Source organism: Ambystoma mexicanum, chromosome 6p (assembly GCF_040938575.1).
Source record: "Ambystoma mexicanum isolate Mex_15411 chromosome 6p, UKY_AmexF1_1, whole genome shotgun sequence".
In the NCBI taxonomy this organism is placed as follows: Eukaryota; Metazoa; Chordata; class Amphibia; order Caudata; family Ambystomatidae; genus Ambystoma; species Ambystoma mexicanum.
In genome coordinates, this window is record NC_090935.1 from 229,637,603 (window position 1) to 229,657,295 (window position 19,693).

At 44.3% G+C, this 19,693-nt stretch overlaps 1 protein-coding gene and 1 non-coding gene across 6 annotated transcripts in view; one reads left to right on the forward strand and one right to left on the reverse strand.

Annotated features, from left to right (window-relative positions):
- The window catches only part of PIAS2 (protein inhibitor of activated STAT 2), a 940,364-nt gene that overhangs the window by 56,682 nt on the left and 863,989 nt on the right, over window positions 1-19,693 (reverse strand). The window lies entirely within an intron of this gene.
- LOC138512740 (U1 spliceosomal RNA) lies at window positions 11,906-12,067 on the forward strand. Its single transcript, XR_011281516.1, has one exon. It is a non-coding gene; the product is annotated as a U1 spliceosomal RNA (small nuclear RNA).

Sequence of the window (19,693 nt, forward strand, 5' to 3'; positions counted from 1 at the left end):
CCAAGTGGATTCGGGAAAAGGTCCCGGTTAACTCCTTTTTATAAAAATATGAATAGCAGCATCACCACAGGCCTGCAATTGACCACACAATTTCAAAGAACTGGCAATCACCTCGTTCCCCATTACCTAATATAACCCTGATTGCTGGATACATTTGGGACCACAAGGCAAGAAAAAAGCAATATTTTTATGTGCGAGCAGTTTCTGAAAAAGACAAATTAATTGGCATTGAAACAGATGATTGACTCAAGAATCTTACAATACCGAAAAGTATTATGTTACATAAAATAGGGCACAGACTGAATTTTTTTCAGGAAGGAGGAACCAGCGAAACTTGAAGACGCTGATGCGTAACAAGGAAGTACAACTACTGCAGCTCTGTATTAAGAGCGGGTAAAAGCGCCAGTTGGGTCGGCTGTGAAAAGAGTCACTTACCTTTGTTTCTTTTTACCAAAGCTTGGTGAGTAGTCCAGCCCATTCAGCAGTCATTTGATGTTAGATCCCTTCATCTGCTATTATTTGATTCCCCGTTAGGCATTTATTCCTAACTCTGGTCGACTATTATAACTTTCGATTAATAATGTATGTGCCCTAAGAAAGAGTTTCTGAGAGAGTAATTCGATTTACTGGCTGTCCCAAGGTCTATACAGCATGTTGGGAGTAGTGAGTGAGTTATACATTAACTAGTTTAGTATAGTTAATTGCTTATAGAACTATTTTAATGCAACTTTAAAAGATTCAAGGGGACCAGGAGATGGAGTAAGGCAGCCCGGTAAGTCAGACTAGTCCAGTGCTCCCCTTAGCCTGTGGCTAGCCATTGGCTGTAACCTGCATCAATAGAGGAATTTGAACCACTAGTATTAACTTAAGAAACACGAATAGTCAGTCATTCAGCTAGGCCAAAGAATATTTTGAACATGAGGGTTTTACTTTTGTAATCTCAGACTATACATGCAGAACCAATTGCAATTATGAATCAGAAAAATACTGTTTTGTCTGAGAAAATTATGGATAACTTTGCCGCAAGAAAAGGCAAAAGTCGGCAAGCACCCCCACCCCATAACACCCCCTCCCTCCCGAATTAAGTTAGCTTGTTTGGAACCCAGGTAGGAAGATGCAGGTAAATGTTTTAGCCCCAGTTTGGGAAGTATTGTAACAATACATTAAATACACCTGTGAAAAGGCAGGGTCTGGGGCCCTTTTACAACAATGGCCTAGCTGGGGTGGAAACACTCTTTCCTCTTCATTGTATTCAGAAACTAGAAGCACATAGAATGACTTACCAGCAGTAGATGAGCACTTAGAGCTCTCTTTAATCTCTGCTCAAGATCTGATTGACTTAAATCCAACATCTCCTATATCTATTCATCATACAAGGTACGTTTTTCCATCTGTTAGCACAAATTCAGGTATGGCTCCATCATCCTCAAACACCCAGAGTCCCAAAGCTCAGCATTTCAATATGGAAAAGGACAGCTAATTCGGGAAGATTCTTTAGGTCAGTTGGAGGATAAGATTTTATATTGCTAATCAGAGGGAAGACCTTAGGATGTCATTAATAACCCAAACATCCTTGACCATCAAATCAATTTGCTGAAATGTTCTCAAATTAAGGATTACAATTTCCGTTTAACCTCTATTGCTAAATGTTGTGACAATATACTAAATGAGACAATACAACATTCTGACTTCTTGGGGAGCCTAGTCACTCTAATAAAAGGACCAGAAAAGGCCAAATTGATCTACACTTCATCAAACACAGGATAATGGAATTTTATATGATACTCTCAATCCAGTTCTGGAAGAATAGATCTCCAGGAAGGAGAGAACAAATAACAGAACTGTAGACATTATATTATTATATTATATTGTCTTGTATAGTCACTTTCATGGTTCCTAACATGGGAGCTGCAAGTACACGCCATAATGGAATTATAAATGGTGAACCTAGTACCTGGTAAAAGTAAACAGTGAAAGAAACTAGTCAAGTAAATACATGGCTGGAGACTAGAAAGACTGCAGCCATTTCTAGACATTTTACAGTGTGAGTGCAAACTGAGTGCAGTCGACACTTGGGAGGCATACCTAGAGACTTTTTCCCTGTGGATTACTGGCAAGCATCTGCAGCGCATTGGACTCCTCCCGCTAGCGCAGTTTAAAACCCTAAGTGGCACGTGTAGTGCCCGTGCAAGTCAGGGCCATTAGCGGTCGGTGGTGAGTAATGTAGCTGGTAAGATTCATATCTTTACCGGACAAAGCATTTGAGAATTATGCTGACTTTCTACTATCTGTCTGAATTTGCTCCTCCCACCTCAGATGCCATTGCCTTCTCTCATGACTAAGAGAGGTAGACCTTGTAACTTAAGAAGGGCAGACAAAGTTGTGGTGCACCCCACTGCAAAGAACAGTAATAAAAACACCAAAAATCCAGCATTGACAGCGCTGCCGCCACGGGTATTATCACCCCCATACCATATAAAGGAGAATCCTGAAATTGCCCTTGCCCCGCAGTAAAATTACAACTTTGTTTCCAATAGCTCACAACAATGACGCTTAAGAAGCTGTAACCTTGGGTTAGAAGCTGTTCTTGTGGAAGGTTGTCCATCACAAGAAAACCTTTGTTACAGTCTGCAAAGCTATGGAGGACCGGAGCGCACCTATGTCTAACATCATAGGTTTTAATCTTGCTGAAACACCAGTTAGAGAGAAATTGTTTGATCCTATCAGCAGCCTTGAAAGTGACTGCTAATTAGAAAGTGATGTCTCCCTTAGGAATACGTGCAGTACACTCAATAATGAAGTCCCTTTGTTGAAGGCGGTTCTAGCATTATGTACGGAAATATTTAAAAGAACTCAAGAGCAATCAGACAATTTTGAAATCTACAGATGCAGCGATTATCCCTACCGCAGTACATTCCTTGACCCCGATGGGGAGTTTATTGGAGGAAGATCACTTTGAGAATGATCAGTCAGTTCATCACATGGATGAAAGCACAAAATCCTTTGTCCTCCCCCTCCTTCCACCGAGGAGGTGGTGGAGAATTCCATCCCCGCCGTTTCACCTACAGTAGTGATTGGGAAGGACATTGAGCAGGAAAAGAACTCTGTGGCGGTCAAGCATAATCCTAAAAGGAAAAAACGCACCAGAAGAAAAAATATAAATCAAACTTGTCTTCCATCTAAACAAAAAAAACAAAAAAACAGAAGAAGCAGACTGCCCTCTATTCAGAAAAATGACCTAGTAGTAATACGTAGTTACCAAAAATAAAAATAAGCAGTTGAAAGGAAGAAAAAAGCATGAAAAATAAGAACACATCTAAAAAAGACACACTAGATAATTGGGTGCTGGCGACGAATAAAGAGGAAAGAGAAGAAGTGCTGATAGCAAGTCTTGACCAATCTATTGTGCTCTCCACTAGATCATCTATGGAAGACAACACCACAGAGGGAAAGGTGAAGGCTAACACAAATTTTCAAGAGGCTTTGATCAATTGGGAGACGGTGGAGACTCGGGATGCTACCAGGACTGAGAGACATCTGACTAAACAGAAAAGCACCATTAGCAATGATCAAATGAACCAACATGAAGTGACTATTACGGAGTTATTCACCACGGCGAAAAGTGCTTTCTTAAACCGGACAAGGTTATTGAGTGTACTCAACTCGTTCCACCGGTTATGGGTTATTACCACAAAAGACGCGGAGTTGGCGGAGTTACCCCGTTCGGCTAATGATGCAAATTGGTCGTGCTTGGACTTCCTGAATTAACTCTTAGTGGATTTTTGCTCCACACTTTTTAAAGTTAGGTTTTTTAATTTAATGTGGAGCTATTCATGCTCCAATAAATTGAAGAAAGACAACGATCACATTTTAAAATTACAGCCAACCCCAATAGTAGGTATATTTCAAATGATGGAGGAGTTATCAAATTCCTGTTACTCTGTTACTAGGAGAACAGAGGAATATTCATGGTCACGCAAATTAATGTATATAGACTCTAATGATACTGTTTTTAATCTGTTCTCTTGCAATACACAAGGCCACTCCTATTTTACGCATGGAAATTATGTCTTAGCAATTCTCACTAACTTTGATGTGTTTGTACTCCAGGTAACGTGGCTCACCACAAAGTTAGTGATGGCTGGTTATGACATTTTCAATAGATAGGCTTACAGGGATATGGCTGGTAGGCCTTGTGGAGGCCTAGTTATTGGCGTTAAGGCCCATATGTCGATGAGAGAATTTACAGGAGGAGAAATTTCAACCCATGTGTTATGCATCATTGTGAGCTTGGTAATATAATAGCCCACAGGATACTTCCTTACTGATTGTTAATGTTTATGCACCCCCAGGTGGGAAGATGATTACAGAAAGTATGGTTGTTTTATATCACTGCAGTGCTGCTAGAATGGAATTGGAATAAGTCTAATCATCATTTGGGGGAACTTCAATGCATATTGTGATTTGTTCGGATAAAAAAAACCTTAGTGTACTAGAGCTCATGATAAGGTGCCCTATAGTAAAATGTACAAATCAAAACAAGTAAGGTGGGAGAGCAATGGCTCAACTATATGCTTTCACACAGCCTATATCATTTGGATCCTGTAGAGTGTAACCCTACCCATATTAATCACACCTGGACTAATAGCTCTACAAGCAGTAGAATTTACTTTCTCTTTGTTTCCAAGACATTTAAATTGGGTGAGCCCACATTTAATCTCATTCCTACTTCTATGAGCGATCACTCAGTCCTAAATTTAAAGATCAAACACATAATCCAGTGGTCGAAGTGGTCAGGAGCAGTGCTCCTCTACTTTGTAAAAAATGTTTTACTGTTCCTATACTTTTATTTTAAAAACAAAAACCATTCCAGAATGGTTTCCTTTTAAATTAAAAGTGTAGGAAGAAGATGAAACTTGCACTGCACTGAACATAAACAGCAGGTGTGTTTGTTTGGGGGTTTGGATTGCACATGGGAGGGGGCGTGGCGATAGGGTTTGTGGGGAGCGGGGGCTGGTCAGCAGGCAATGTAGTGCCACTACTTCTTTTCGTATACTTCGCCCACTGCTATTATCCAATAAGAAAACGTACATGAGTGGGGATATTTGATATCAATGCTCAAGGGAATAGGATCATATGGTGGTAGGCAGAATCCTGTGCAGTTCCCCTGGAGAACACTGCAAAAAGATTAAGACTACAGGAGTAAGCAGTAAACCCAATTGGTAGCAGTCTGTACCACCCAGATTTACCTGGTAGCTGTGGCTGAGCAGTCAGACTTCTCTCAAGAAGAGTAAGGCAGTACATAGAGTATACACAATAAGGCCAAAAACACAGTGGGACAAGCAAACACTGACCAGAGCTTTGTATCAAAAGTATATAATTATTTATTTAAAACACACTTTAGGTAATACACTAGCACTCTAAATTAAAAGCAAGTTAAAACACAGTCAGATAAAGTATAAACACCTCCCTTGATAACTATTAGACAAGTCAGAGTTAAAACAACATTATTTGTTAAAACAGATGCGAGTGCGTAACCTAGATACCACTCCAATAGTTAAGCTAAAGGGAGAGAAAAATGCAGAGCATAAAACAATTCCCAACACTTTTCTAAGTCCAAAGCAAGTCAGTGAAGGCAGTATACAATGTAGAGCCAAAGTTCATAGGCCAGGCCCACTTTAAATGGAGCAAAGCGAAATGTGCCCAGGATCACACGGTTTAAAATGCACTAAAAGTCTTTGCAGAGTGTTCAAAAGAGGTTGGGGTGATTCGAAAAGTAAAGTTAGAAGGTCTGGAGCCAACCCAGTTGGAAAGCCAAGGATTTAAGGGTCACCTTTAGCAATCCGAAGAAAAGGAGGCCAGGTGGAACACAGTACCTTAAAGAGAGAGGAAGCTCCAGCTGCGGCAGTTGTTCCTGGCAGTGGATGCAACTCGTGGTTACCAGGGGAAGAGAAGATCTTGTCGAGGAGGAACCTTGTAGTCATTGCACTGCTCAGGGAAGAGACCAGTCGCGGAGTTCGTCAGTAAAAGGTGCATTCCTTTTATTCGCGGTCAAAGTAGTGAAGCTTGGCTATCCGGTCGCCGGGGTGCTTGGCATGGCCAAGTCGACCAAGAGACGTCTTTGGAAGGCGAAGTGGCAAACTGGTTGATCCCACCAGCTCAGAGGGAGAAGACTCTTCCAGCTGAATGGGGCCAATCAGAATAGAGTGCGACTTGAGTTGCTAAGGCAACGCAGTCCAGGGTGCCAATTCCCCTCCCCACACATCCTGTGGAACCCAGACAGAGTGGCACCATTTGGAGGGCTTCTGTGGAGAAGCCCGCCAAAAAGTGGAACAAAGAGAGCTCGACCTTGGTTGGAGTTACAGAGATGGACACGAATGCCATTTTAGAAAAGAGTTCTGGCAAAACGACCCAACCGTTGATTTAATATTAAATAAATAAACCGGCGGTATCTTTAATATTGCACCAAAAAGTGGTGCGTTTAAAATCAATGGGAAAATCCCACAGGAAATATTTCGGTGGAATATTTTGCGTGGTAACTACTGCCACCAGCCAGAAACTCGACAAGGGGGCACTGGAGACGTGCCCCCTTGAAAACAGACCCAGGGGCAATATAATTAACCCCTTCCAGTACTTCCACAATATGATGGTTTGTACTGGTTTTGTTCACAATTTAGGACTAGTAAGTCAATGGTGACTTTACATGCCCTCGGAGACCGTAGTCAGTCCCAGGGTATGGAGTCTATCTTTGGGGATCACTATGACACCCCTGTGTTACTGCACTGAGGGTGCTATGTAACATACAGAAAAAATAGATGATACCCTATGGAGTAAAGGACCCCATAGCTCAAGCACACAAATAGTCAGAGACATACCTCAAATCATGCCTAAGAGTGGGAGTAAAAGAGTCTCACTCTTAGCAGGAGAAAAAAACAACCCCCAAAAATCCAGCAAAGCTGCTGGGGGACTCACTAGGTTTGGGAAATTAGCCTTATAAAAGAATTCTCCCTAACATATGGACCTCAGGTAACATCGATAAACTATAGACTGAATTCGGACCCCGATATGATCATTACATTAGCCTATACCGCCGTTGAACCCTTTATTAGGATCTTGTCCAGGTTCGCTTACCAATTTTAAACTAGTACCAATAGGTGCAAATTAAATAAAACTATGCACGTTCCTAAAATATATGAAGAAGCCATAGCAGCCAAAAAAATGGCACTGCAGCGCAATATACAATTATTTAAAAAACAGGCCATTTCTCTGAATTCCTTACATGCGAGATGAACGTGCGTACCAAATATAAAAATGAGTTACGTTCTAATAATAACTGCACTAGGACAGAACATTGGCAACTCATGTATAATGTTTTGAGAGGGAATGATAGTAAAATATTTTGGCAATTGTTTAAAAAATGTAACTACATTTCTTATAAAAATGGAAATCATTCCCATTTCAGAACATTCTTGGATGACTCACATTTCGTCACTTTATTGTAACTTGACATCTATGGAAACGCCCATATTCTCATTAGTTGGGAGAAATATAGCATATGATTAGCTCCTTCAGGAGGAGAATATTTATCGCTTATCATGCGACTCAGGCCTTCTAAAGCCCCTTGCCCAGACGGGCTTTCTAATGCTGTATTTAAAAAAGAACCACAACTATGGGCTCGTATCTTGCACACATTATCCAAGAATGTGGCTAAGGAGAGGGTGACACCCAATTCATGGTGGAAATCTTTGTTAATTCCCGTACATAAAAAAAAAAAGTCACAGTGATGATCTGGCGAAATATAGACGTTTGGCTATGATAGACGCATCCAGTACATTACTGGACGAATAACGAACATGGGTGAATAAATTCCAACTAATCTCCCGCAACAAATAGGGTTTCTCAGAGGAATGGGCACCCTATATAATGTTTGGACTATACAATACCGTATACGCAATGCATTTGCCACTATGGTTTCTCCGTTGTACTTGGCCTTTATCGATTAGTCTAGTACTTTCGATTGTGCGGATCGCAATAGGATATGGGGGAAAACTTGACAAATGGGACGTTGATCCTATTAAGTCTAATTTCCCAGCTCTATACCGAGACATCAGGAGCAGTAAGACTAGATGACTCAGGACTGCTATTAGCTAACATTCCTACCTGTAATAGTCTAAAGCAGGGATACGTTTTAGCTCCCCTTCTCGATTATGTAGCTAACATGCACTTGGCGTTGGAGACATTTAAAATCTATCCTCCTAAGGAAGAGGAGCACCCAATTACGTTGGATATTGTTATGCCGATGATAAAGTAATTTTGGAAAAAACTCCCATCAAGCTCCAGCTTTCATTAACCGCTTGGGGTATTTTTTTTTTGCCACAAAATAATTAAAAAATAAACCAGGCCAAAACAAAGATCTTAGTTATCACTAGAAGAACAAGTTACTTACCAACTGTAACGTTCTTTCGACTGGATGTTCCTCCCACGTATTCCTTATCTTTGATAAATCCACTTCCAGCTTGCTGGCCTCAGAACTTTTTTTCACAGTAGAGGGCGCGGTGCGTTGACGTCCCTCGAGTCGATGTACCTCGAAGGCCTCCATATCGGCGCCGACGTCACCATAGTTATAAATAGTCTTGCGCAGCGTCCGTTGCTCAGTTCTGTTTTGAGGTGCTGTGTTTGCCCGGTATGAGATGGTTAGTACCCTTGAAGGAGCATAGGCTGCAACTACAAGGGAAGTTTTACTGCGGGGAAGGATGGAGGGGCGATAAGGAATTCGCAGGAGGAACATCCGGTCAAAAAAAGTTACAGTTCGTAAGTAACTTGTTCGTCGAATGGATTGTGTCCTCCCACGTATTCCTTATCTGACTCCCAAAGCAGTAATATGTATAGGAGGCGGGAGTAAAAATGTAATGATCCTTTTAAAGATACACAGAGTGCAACACAGCTTTCCCAAATGTAGTCTCCTGGCTAGTGGAGGAATCTAGACTGTATAATTTGGTGAAAGTATGTGCAGATGAGCATGTTGCAGCCGCGCATATGTCTTTAATTGGTACTCCTCTTTGGAGAGCTGACAAGGCTGTGATACCCCTGGTTGAATGAGCCCGGAGGTGTTGAAGGATCTTTTCCTGCCAATTTATAGCACTCTGTGATAGTCAGTATTATCCATCTTGAGATGGTCTGTTTCGTGAAAGGTAAATCTAGTTTATGTCCTGCATACCCCACAAACAATTGATCTGCTTGTCTAATCCTTGCAAGTCTGTTAATGTATGATCCAGCATGTGCAATCTCTCTTCCAATTTCCCTGGGTGAGGAGGCGGGTAAAATGAAGGCAAGGTTATTTTTTGTGTGATATAAAATTCTGAGACAACCTTTGGGAGGAAATTTGGCTTCACTTGAAGAACTTCCTTATCTTTGTGAAAGATGGTATGTGGAGGTTTGCAAGATAAAGCTTGTAGTTCGCTCACTCTTCTGGCAGAAGTTAAAGCCACTAGGAAGACTGTTTTCAGAGTGAGAAACCTTAATGGACAGGAATGAAGAGGTTCAAATGGAGTACCCATTAGAAATTTTAAGACTAGATTTAAATCCCACAGGGGAACTTGAAAGGGAAAGACATTAGTCAACATTTCAGAAACTGATTGACTAGAGGCAACTTGAAATATGAAGGTTCCTCAGCCATGCGTTTAAAGATTGATAGCTTGGCGAGGTTACCCTTGATTGTGCCAACTTTAAGGCCTGAATTTGTCAAATATAGTAGGAAAGATAACACCATCAGTCCAATACATGAAAAAGGGTCAATATCCTTATCTCTACACTAGCTGCAGAATTTGTTCCAACAGCAGTGGTATAAAGATTTAGTTGCTGGCCTTCTGGCCAAAAGCAACACCTCCATTACATCATCCGGGAGGTCCCTATCTTTGTATCTCAACCTTTCAGAAACCAAGCGTGAAGGTTGAGATGTCCTGATATCTGGATGGAGAACCTGACCTTCCTCTTGCGAGAGAAGATCCTCTTTGTGGAAGACGAATCGGAGGACAGATGGACACGTCTAGACGATCTGGGTACCACGGTCTGCTGGCCCAATCCGGGGCAATTAGAATCATGGGTTTCCGGAATCTCCTCAACCTCCTTATCACTTGAGGAATGACAGGGACTTGAGAAAACGCATACAGAAGTGGAAACTCCCAGTCCACCACAAACGCATCTCCTAGAGCTCCTCTCGGGGGAAATTCCCTTGAACAATATTGTTCGCATTTCCTGTTGACACTTGTTGCAAACAGATCTACCTGAGGGGTTCCCCAAAGGGCAAAGATTTTGCCTGTACTGATGGCAGGAAAGCTTTCAGTGCTAGCCGGATTGCTCGCAGCTCTAACAGGTTGATGTGTAGTCTGGACTCCGATGGAGACCAACGACCGCTGATGGTTAAGTCGTTGGCATAGGCTCCCCACACCCCATAAGTGAGGCGTCCGTAACTGTTATCTCTGGCCATGGTTGCCAATACTGTTCTCCTTTCAAGATATTCTCCCGACAGGCCCACCACTGAAGGTCCTGTGCTACTCTGTTCGGGATTTGTAGGAGATCTGACATTCTTCCTGAGAATTGCGACCACTGGGTCCTTAGCGCCCACTGGAGAGATCTCATTATCAGGCGAGCCACAGGAATTAGGAAAATGCAGGATGACATGAGGTCGAGCAACCTCAAACAGTCGAAGGCTGATAGACGCTGGGCATTTTGAAATCTGGTCACCATCTGAAGAAAAACTTGAGCCCTCACCTCTGGTGGGGAGGCTTTTCCCAGGGATGTGACCAGGACTGCTCCAATGAACTGGAGTCTCTGTGATGGTATCACCTGTGACTTCTTTAAGTTGAGGGAGAAGTCCAGTTTGTGGAGGAAGTGGCGAACATAATCTAGATCAAGGTTGTCCAACATACGGCCCGCGGGCCACAATGTGGCCCGCCAAGCCATTTTATGTGGCCCGCAAGGCCTTATGTTGGACAACTCTTGGGTAAAAAAAACATTTATTTTAAATGTGCGTGTGCGCAAAACTTTAACTTCTATTGGTGACCCCATGGGGTCAAAAGAGGTATTTATAGTCCTCAGTTATAGTCCTCAGCCACAAAGCGTTCATTTATTTATGCAATGTTTGTCGGATATCCAACAAACATTGCAGAAATAAATACATTTGTCAAGAAGATCTTGGGACTTGATGGAGGAAGGAGAGACAAATTTGTATCACGGCATAGTGAGGGTTACCTCGGGAATACCATTCATTTTCAGTGAGTGTGGGTCCATACAATTGCCCAGTACTCCCACAAACTATGAACAATTTATAACACGCTTAATACCCATGCAGCAGTGATCCCAATCATAAAAGTGAAACAGGCAAGCCCAACAGGTATAACTTATTTTCACTCTTTTGGTAGCGCAGTCTGAGGGCAGCCTATACCCTTCAGGAGAGGTGTGAGCCCTGACGGCAAAGATGTCAAAGCTTCAGCATTGTCATTGAGCAGATCTCTGAGATTCAGGGGTGGTGGAGCATCGAGGTCCAGGATGATTATGATGGTGTCAATGAGGCCAGCGCTGAGCAGGTCAGCTCAGGAGGGCCATGGGCCCGTGTGGGGCCGACAGGCCAATGGGCAGACTGCAACAGGCCTGCTCGAGCCATCCTGCTATTTATACAAATCTCGGGCCGAGCAGGGCCTGATGGGAGAAAGGAACTGTGCTACAATCTGCTCTTCTGCTGGGCTCTGCCTGCTAGAGCTTCCCCTACACACGGGACAGGCAGCTCTGCAGATGCTCAGAGCTTCCAGGGACTGGGGGTTGGGGCTGGGTCAGGGCCTGCCTTCTCACCCTCGCTTAGCGGGGCTTCCCAGAACTGACCCGACCCCTGCCCTCTTGCATGCAGCTCATACTTCGCTGGCAGGGGAGAATCTGATCTCAAGGGCAGATCTCCCAGGGTGAGGCTTACCCATTGCACAATAGATTTGCTGACCCCTGCTATGTTCCCAAATGCGGGATACACGACTGCATTATTTCTGGTAGTGGGGGACTGCGTTCGCGCTCCCCCCCTGATTTATTGGTGAAAGAAAAGGTAAAGTGTGCACTAGGCCTGCTAGGTTGCATCCTGTAAGATTGTGCACACATTGCGTTTCTTCAATTAGGTTCACCTTTGGGTGATAGTTTTTCCATCTTTTATCTGTTGAATTGAATTATGCTTCTTTCATCACCACAGAAGTAATGTGTATTACAGAGATAAGCTGCCATATGTATTGGGCACACTGCACATGCTCAGGTAGCATCAATATTGCTTTGTACAGGACAATGCTGGTCTAAATTGGGAACAACCAGCATAGACATGTTGCTACAGGGGCATATTTTGGGTACAACCAGCATGACAATGTGTTACATCAGTGACACTGCTGTCTGACACTGTGTACACATTGATCATTAAAATGTGTTGGGGGTCATTACGACCCAGGCGTTAACCATGGCGCTATTAGCGCCATGGTTGACGCCGGAATCCGCCATGGTGAATGGCGGAATTACCGCCCCCATCACAACATTGGCGTGGCTGTAATTTCCCATTCATCATTGGCCCTTCCCCATTCCCATTTTTGCCCCATAGGGCTCAATGGGAATGGGGAAGGCGATAATTACGGTACCGCAAATAGCGGTACCGTAATTGCCTCCAAGGTCCCTTTGCAGGCCCGTTCCTTAACGGCTGGTAACACCAGCCGTTAAGGTAGGGACCCGCAAAGGGACCTCGCAATTAGGTGGTAAGGGGTTAACGGTGCCGCCACATTTTACGGCGCCGTTAACCCCTTAACGCCTGGGTCGAAATGAGGCACGTTGTGTTGTAAAATGTTCTTTTCTGCTGTTGGTGACATGGAATTTTCATCTTCCCCTTTAGAACCGATTGTAAACTTATGGCTTTTTGGTCACCTTTTCTGCTGTAAAATGCACCATTTCAACCCCATATTTGAAGAAAAATCACAAGCAACTTAACTTTGATCACTGCCCATGACACAAAAGCTATCTTTGGGACTGCATGGCTATCACTGCCTGTGATGCTATTGTGTCAAAGGTCACACAATATCACTTTTTAATATACTGCTTTGGGTGAGGTTGTTGACATTTGGCTCGCCGGCCTACTGGGTGACAAAAAGTTAATGCTTCGGCCCCACATTCAAAAAGGTTGGACAAGCCTGATCTAGATGGACCTGAACTTGTTCCGGGAACACTGCTCTGATCAACCAGTCGTCCAGGTAGGGGTAGACATGAAACCCTTGCCTTCTTAGACTTGCTGCCACGACCGCCATTAACTGAAGACGCTCGGGCGGACGTCAGCCCAAATGGCAGAACCCAAAATTGATAGTGAGAACTGCCAATGGCGAACCTCAGGTACTTTTTGTGCTTGTGATGGATTGGCACATGAAAGTAAGCATCTTGAAGGTCCATAGATACCAACCAATCCTGAAACTGGAGGACCATCTTGATCTTGTCCTTCCTGAGGAATTTGTTCAATTCTCGCAAGTCCAAGATGGGTCTTAATCCTCCGTCTTTTTTTGGTATTAGGATGTAAGGGGAGTACCATTCCTTGTTCCTCTCTGCTACTGGCACCGGTTCTATGGCACCTTTCTCTAGAAGGTCTAAAATCTGTTGCATATGGAGCAGGTCTGGAAACTTCAAAGAGTTGCTCCCGGGTGGATGACTGAGGAGTGTGTAGGAAGGGCAGGCAGTAACCTTGGGCAATTGTCTCCAATGCCCAAGCATCTGACGTAATAGCCTGCCATTCTGTCAGATGTTGAGTTAACCTGTCTCCTACTGGTGTTTTGTATGGAGAGACCTCAGAGGGCTTTAGGAGCGGCTGACGCAGATGCTGAGGGCAAAGCAGCACCTGCTGATGCGGACTTGGTACCTTTGACCCATCGACCACAGGTGAATCGTCTCTGGCCCCTTTCAGCTGGATGCCCTCTGCCTTTTCCGAATGCGGAGTCAAAACGAAAGGGCTTCCCCCCTCCAGGACGTACCTGTGGGGCGGTTTGGAGTTTGATGAATTGAAGCCCCAAGGAATTTGGCTGCCGCCTTAGAGGTTTGAAATTTCTCCTAACTGTCATCAGCTTTTTTGCCAAATAGAAAGGTGCCGTCAAAGGGCATATTCAGAAGTCTGGCTTGTACATCAGGAGCAAAACCAGATTTCCGCAACCATGCAAATCTGCGGATTGTGGTACTCGACGCCAAAGTGGGCGGGAGCGGTCGGAAGCGGTGCTTCTCTACTTCTTTTAATTAAGTATTACCATTCCTATACTTTTATTTTGAAAAGAAACCGTTCTGGAACTAGGAAAAAGTCTAGGAAGAAGTTGAAACTTGCACTTTCAGTGCACTGCACAGAACGTTTCCTTAAATAGCAGGCACATGTGTTTTGGGGGGTTTATTGTGCATGGGAGGGGGTGCAGCGATGGAGTCTGTGGGGAGCATTGCGGGCCAGTAGGGAACATAGTTCCACTAATTCTTTTTGTACACTTCGACCACTACTGCTGATGCTGTCAGCCGAGTTGAGACCTGTTTGGAGGGACTCAAACTTCGCATCCTTCCCATTCTTGATGATATTCAAGAATGTGTCTCATTCCTCCCCTTCTGGGAGATGGTCAGCCGCCAATGAAGCGCACCTCCAAAGTGTGTGGCTGAATCTTGCTAGCGTGCAAGTGGCGTTAACAGACTTAAGTGCCATGGCTGCATGCCGAAAAGATCTTTTCGGAACATGGCATCACATTTTGTGTCGTCTCTATCTTGTGGTATAGAGGGGTATGCCGATTTACTGCTTGATGAAGTCGCAGCCTGCACTACCAAGCTCTCTGGGGTCTGAGGATCTGAGGCCGACATTCTGTACTTCGCAGTGAGCTTTTTGTTTACTGCAGGGATAACCTCCGGTGTTTCCCAATTTGCAGCTATTTTCCTCTGTAAAGCTGCATGAAAAGGAACTATAGGGTCTTCTTGAGGCCCTTTATCTAAGATGTCAGTTAAATCATCTTGTTGGAAAGAGGGTGCAGGTGCTGACCACCCCATAAATTCCATAATTCTCGCCATAAGAGATCTGTAAGACATTTCTGCATGCTCCCCAGATTCTGGTCTGCCGAAGTCAGCCTCTGGAGAAGTATCTATGCCACTGGCATCTTTTAGAGACTCCTGAAGACCTCTTAATCTGACTTCCTCTGATATTAGCTCCTCTGGAATAGGAACTCTTGTAGTCTGTAAGTCAAACGACCTTTCATTATCAGAGGCTTCTCCTTCTTCATAGATAGAGGATAAAGCTCTGAAGTAATCAGAGCGTGGGTAAGGGGTGAAACCCAATTCAAGCGATGAGGGAGCCAGATTGGTCGACACTCCTTGAGATAGGGTAGTAGTCGTCGATGTAGACATCATAGGTCTCGACGAAACTACAAACAGCGTCGATATACGCGATGGCGTCGGGATAATCGTAATTTTACTCGATGTCGTTGATGAGGCCGAGGCCCTTTTTGATGCCTTAGAAGGATCCTTCGACGCCCCGGGTACCGATGGTGCGGTTGGGGCATGAGGCTTCAATGGCATCTCCTTCATTGGGGTCGACGACTGAGTCGATGTGCTGAATGCGCCTTTGACGATGACGCAGTTTTATGCGAAGGGCCTTTGTCTCTACTCGAGGGTTCATGACGCTCTCAAGGGTTTTTATTTGCCGAGGTCGACGACTCACAGCGTTTTCCTTTTTTGGGTCTTTCACCCGGGTTATCACCTCTAGGCATCTCTGAGGGGAACAAGGCCACGTTCTTGAAGACCTTTAGCATTGTTTTGCGAAATTCCTCCCACTTAGCTGGAGAGCTGTATTTAGTGGGGCAGGTGACCCTTTCTGTGAGTTAGAAGAAGAGGAAGGTGATCTGTGACGCCTCTTCTTGGTATGTCTCGATCTGGATGAGTGGTGATAACCACTTCGAGATCTCGAGCGGGAATGTTTTCTTCGATGGCGAGGAGACTAATGTCTCGACTCGGCCAAGGACAATTTCAAAGGGGTAGAGGATTTAACGGTTTTACCTTTCTCCAGCTTCCCCCTACGCTCCCTCAAGGATTTCGCCATCATGGACATACACTCCGAACACTGGTGCTCTGAGCCCAGGCACCACAGACAGATCCTGTGAGGATCGGTTAACTACATCTTTTTTTCCACAATCCCGACATTTTTTGAAGCCGGATAGTGGCGTCGAAGCGGACGAAGATGCCATCGTAGATTCGAAGATTACTTCAAGAAAATCAAAGATTAAGAAGAATTACTGAGGAACCGAGCGTTGCGTCTCCGAGGCTTACAAAGCGTAGAAAAATGGAACTGAGCAACGGACGCTGCGCGAGTCTATTTATACCTATGGTGACGTCGGAGCTGATACAAAGGCCTTCGAGGGACACCAACTCGAGGGACGACGACGCGCAGCACCCTCTACTGTGAAACATTTTTTCGAGGCCAGCAAGCTGGAAGTGGATTTATCAAAGATAAGGAATATGTGGGAGCACACAATCCATTCGAAGTAACCTTTATATGAACTTTGTGTGGACAATGTATTCTAACCCTATTGATGGTTCATCAATATGTCTACTTGGGTACCCTCCTGACTGACTCTACTTCGCCCCTGGTGACAATGGCATCAACAGAACACTTCAAGAAACTGTTGAAGACATTGCTCTTTGCCTAAAATCTTGGGTTAATTTGCTATCTCATCTTATCTGTGATTGTTTTTTGTCCTGTCTCCGTTTGTGAGTCTGCGCCCATCAGCCTACGGTACCAGGCGCGCGTTACAAATTGTTTAACATAACAAACAATCATATAGTTCCTAAGGCTATTAACAAATGTTGACTAGTGAAAGGAAGCGCCCCCAATTCAGCACGATCCTCCCCGCAATGAGAGACAATAAGGGACTCTCCCGTAGTGGGAATAAGACCAAGACAGAGTGCGGGTGAGCGTAAGTGGGAGTTTATCCAAGGATAAGGCATGCAAAGAACTCTGCAACCTACGAGAGCGCTCTGTCTGACAATAGCAAAGACAGGCGTATTTCTAATACAGAAAACGTCATCAACACCTAAACACTATAGGGGGCACAAGTTAATTGGGATTGGGTATCGTCGACTAACTATAGGTGTTGCTGCAGCATGGTTGGTCTTGGCAAGACGACGTCACTGGTCAGCCTCGTGGGTTGGGTTGGGCCTGGCAGGCCGGCTTGAGGTCATCCGTGCGGTGTTGGTGCGCTGGGGCAGCCTGTGACAATGATGAATACCTTTCCTGTCTTAGTTGCCCTAGGCCATGCACACTGCAGTTATTCAGAAAATGACATTTACGTTCACTAATAAATTGTTCCGTAGCTTATCTTATAAAATAAACGCAACACATGAGGAATGCACCTCGTGAGAGGTCTGGTGGTTGTTGGTTGGGGTGAGATTTACCTGAGTCTTATTGACCGGTATTTTAGGTCACGGGACGGGGCTCTGGGACCTGGGCCGAGTGATACATGTCTGTCTGCTGCGTTAGAAGTTATTATATAGATGGGTCTCTGTGTCTTGTCCCAATGATGGGGGTCGTCCTTACACGGGGTCAGGATTCTTGGGGGGGTTCGTGGGGATTTATGAGAGGGTGCTGGTAGATCAGTGGGTTCATCCGTGGGTTTATTACCGTGCTGTAAATAACACAGGTGGCGGGCTGTGGCCTTGGTTGCGGCGCCGGGGCCTCTGACTCTCTGAAGTAACGCCAGCTTGGTTGGGGGAGGTGAGGGAGCGCAGCACAAGTCTTAGCTTTTTTATCTGGCAGGCTTGGTGGGGTGGGAGAGGGAATGACCTTGCATATACTCACAAAGGTATTTTCCTCGTGCGTTGCTGATCAGTGAATGCAGAAGTTTTATACTGTTCTGCCTCATTTTAACGTTATTCAGACACACATATATATATATATATATATTTCATTTTCGTTACACATTTCTTTAATACAGTCGGTTCCAGTACCTTTTCATTACCTAACATTATGTTCACTACATTGTGTGCGTATTGTATGTACATTAGACGTTATACGAGGGATATCTAGGTTATGGCCTACAGAGATTGATGCTCGCCGCTTTGGGTGATTCAAAACATATATGAGTTCAAGTTTCTACATACTATTGAAAAACACTTTTACAAATAGAGGTTACACGTTTGGTCAACATCTTTCTCCGTGGTTATAGCAGCATTAGTCCAGACCTGGAGGGATATCATATAACGTTACATTTTTATGGTTCGTTCACATTTTAAACAGAGGTAGTTCATTAACACCAATACTTGAACTATTTTCTACCTTCTTCAGATAGTGATGCTTCAGCTTTTTTCCCCGTTGCCCCGGCCTTGCGGTCTGGGTCATACGGGGTGCAATATCACATTGTTACTAATATAATGTTGCCGTGTTGGCATCTCGGGTTTAGCTCATCTCCGACTTTCTCATGGGAACGCGCTCGCAGCGGATCTGCCAGGGCTGCTGAGGCGGCAGAGATGCATGAAAGGCCCTCCAAAGGTGGGGGCCTCGTTACAGTGTGCTAAACTCACGCCGTGTTTGCTAGACAAGATGGCATCTAGGCCTGACTCGATTTTTGGTAAATGCAAAGACGAGGTGCGTGTGGGCAATGTCGTCGGCGGGCGAATCCTCCTCCACCTGGGCCCGGGTGGCATGAGGGGGCGTCCACCGAGTCATGGTCCTCACCTGGGGAGAAAGCTGTAGGTGAGGAGGGCCTCGCGGCCAGTCCTCCCCTACACTAGTTAAAAAAACTTATTCGCATCAAAGGGTGTTTTTCCTTAGAGGGTTTGATTGAAGTCTATAGGAGGGGTGCACTTGGCCTACCGCAAACGCTTTCGGTTGTAGCTGTTAGAATGGAGTTGGGTTTAGCCTCCTTGACAATCAAACTTAAATTTAAACATAGTTTATTATATTTTAAGATGTTGGCAGATAATGGGAGTTCGTTATTGAGTTTCTCTGCTGATATAAGCAGGACCCTTCCTAAATGTAACTTGGTTTTGAAAGAATTCTTGACTTCCTGTTAACACTTTCATGAGCCTATAGGTTGGACAATTATCCTTCAATGAATTTCGTAGATCTTAGGAAGCAGCTCATTGAAAATGCACATACTTGGGATCGGTAGTGATTCCTCCCAGAAATCTGTCCTGGGGCCCTTGTCATGTGGCCAGGGAAAAGCAGACGCTTCCTGATCCGGACCCTGGGGGTGGTGTACTGTGGTAGGATCACAAGCGGCGTTTGGGGGGGTGGCAGGCCAGGAAGACTGGGGATCCCCCCAGTTTAACTTTCCCCATAATCCCACACTTTTGGTGGCTGTTGCCAAACAACAGAAGCTAGAAAATCTAACTTTGTTGTTGAGCACTACAAATTCCATAATCCCATAAGTACTGGGACGAGGGAGAGGACTGACACTTTTTTTTTTTTAGCCATTGGTTTTAATCTTAAACCTTAGCTACATACAACATTTAAACAATCAATTCTTTCATAAAAACTTTGAACTAAAGAAATAGAGGGAAACAACAACAAAAGAAAGATAGAAGAAAAAGATAAGGATGAAAAAGGGATACAGAAGTAGTGCAAAGTTTTTAAAAAAAGGCCAAAGTCCTGCCTTCTCCAGATCCCAAGAATGAAACAGTTCCATAC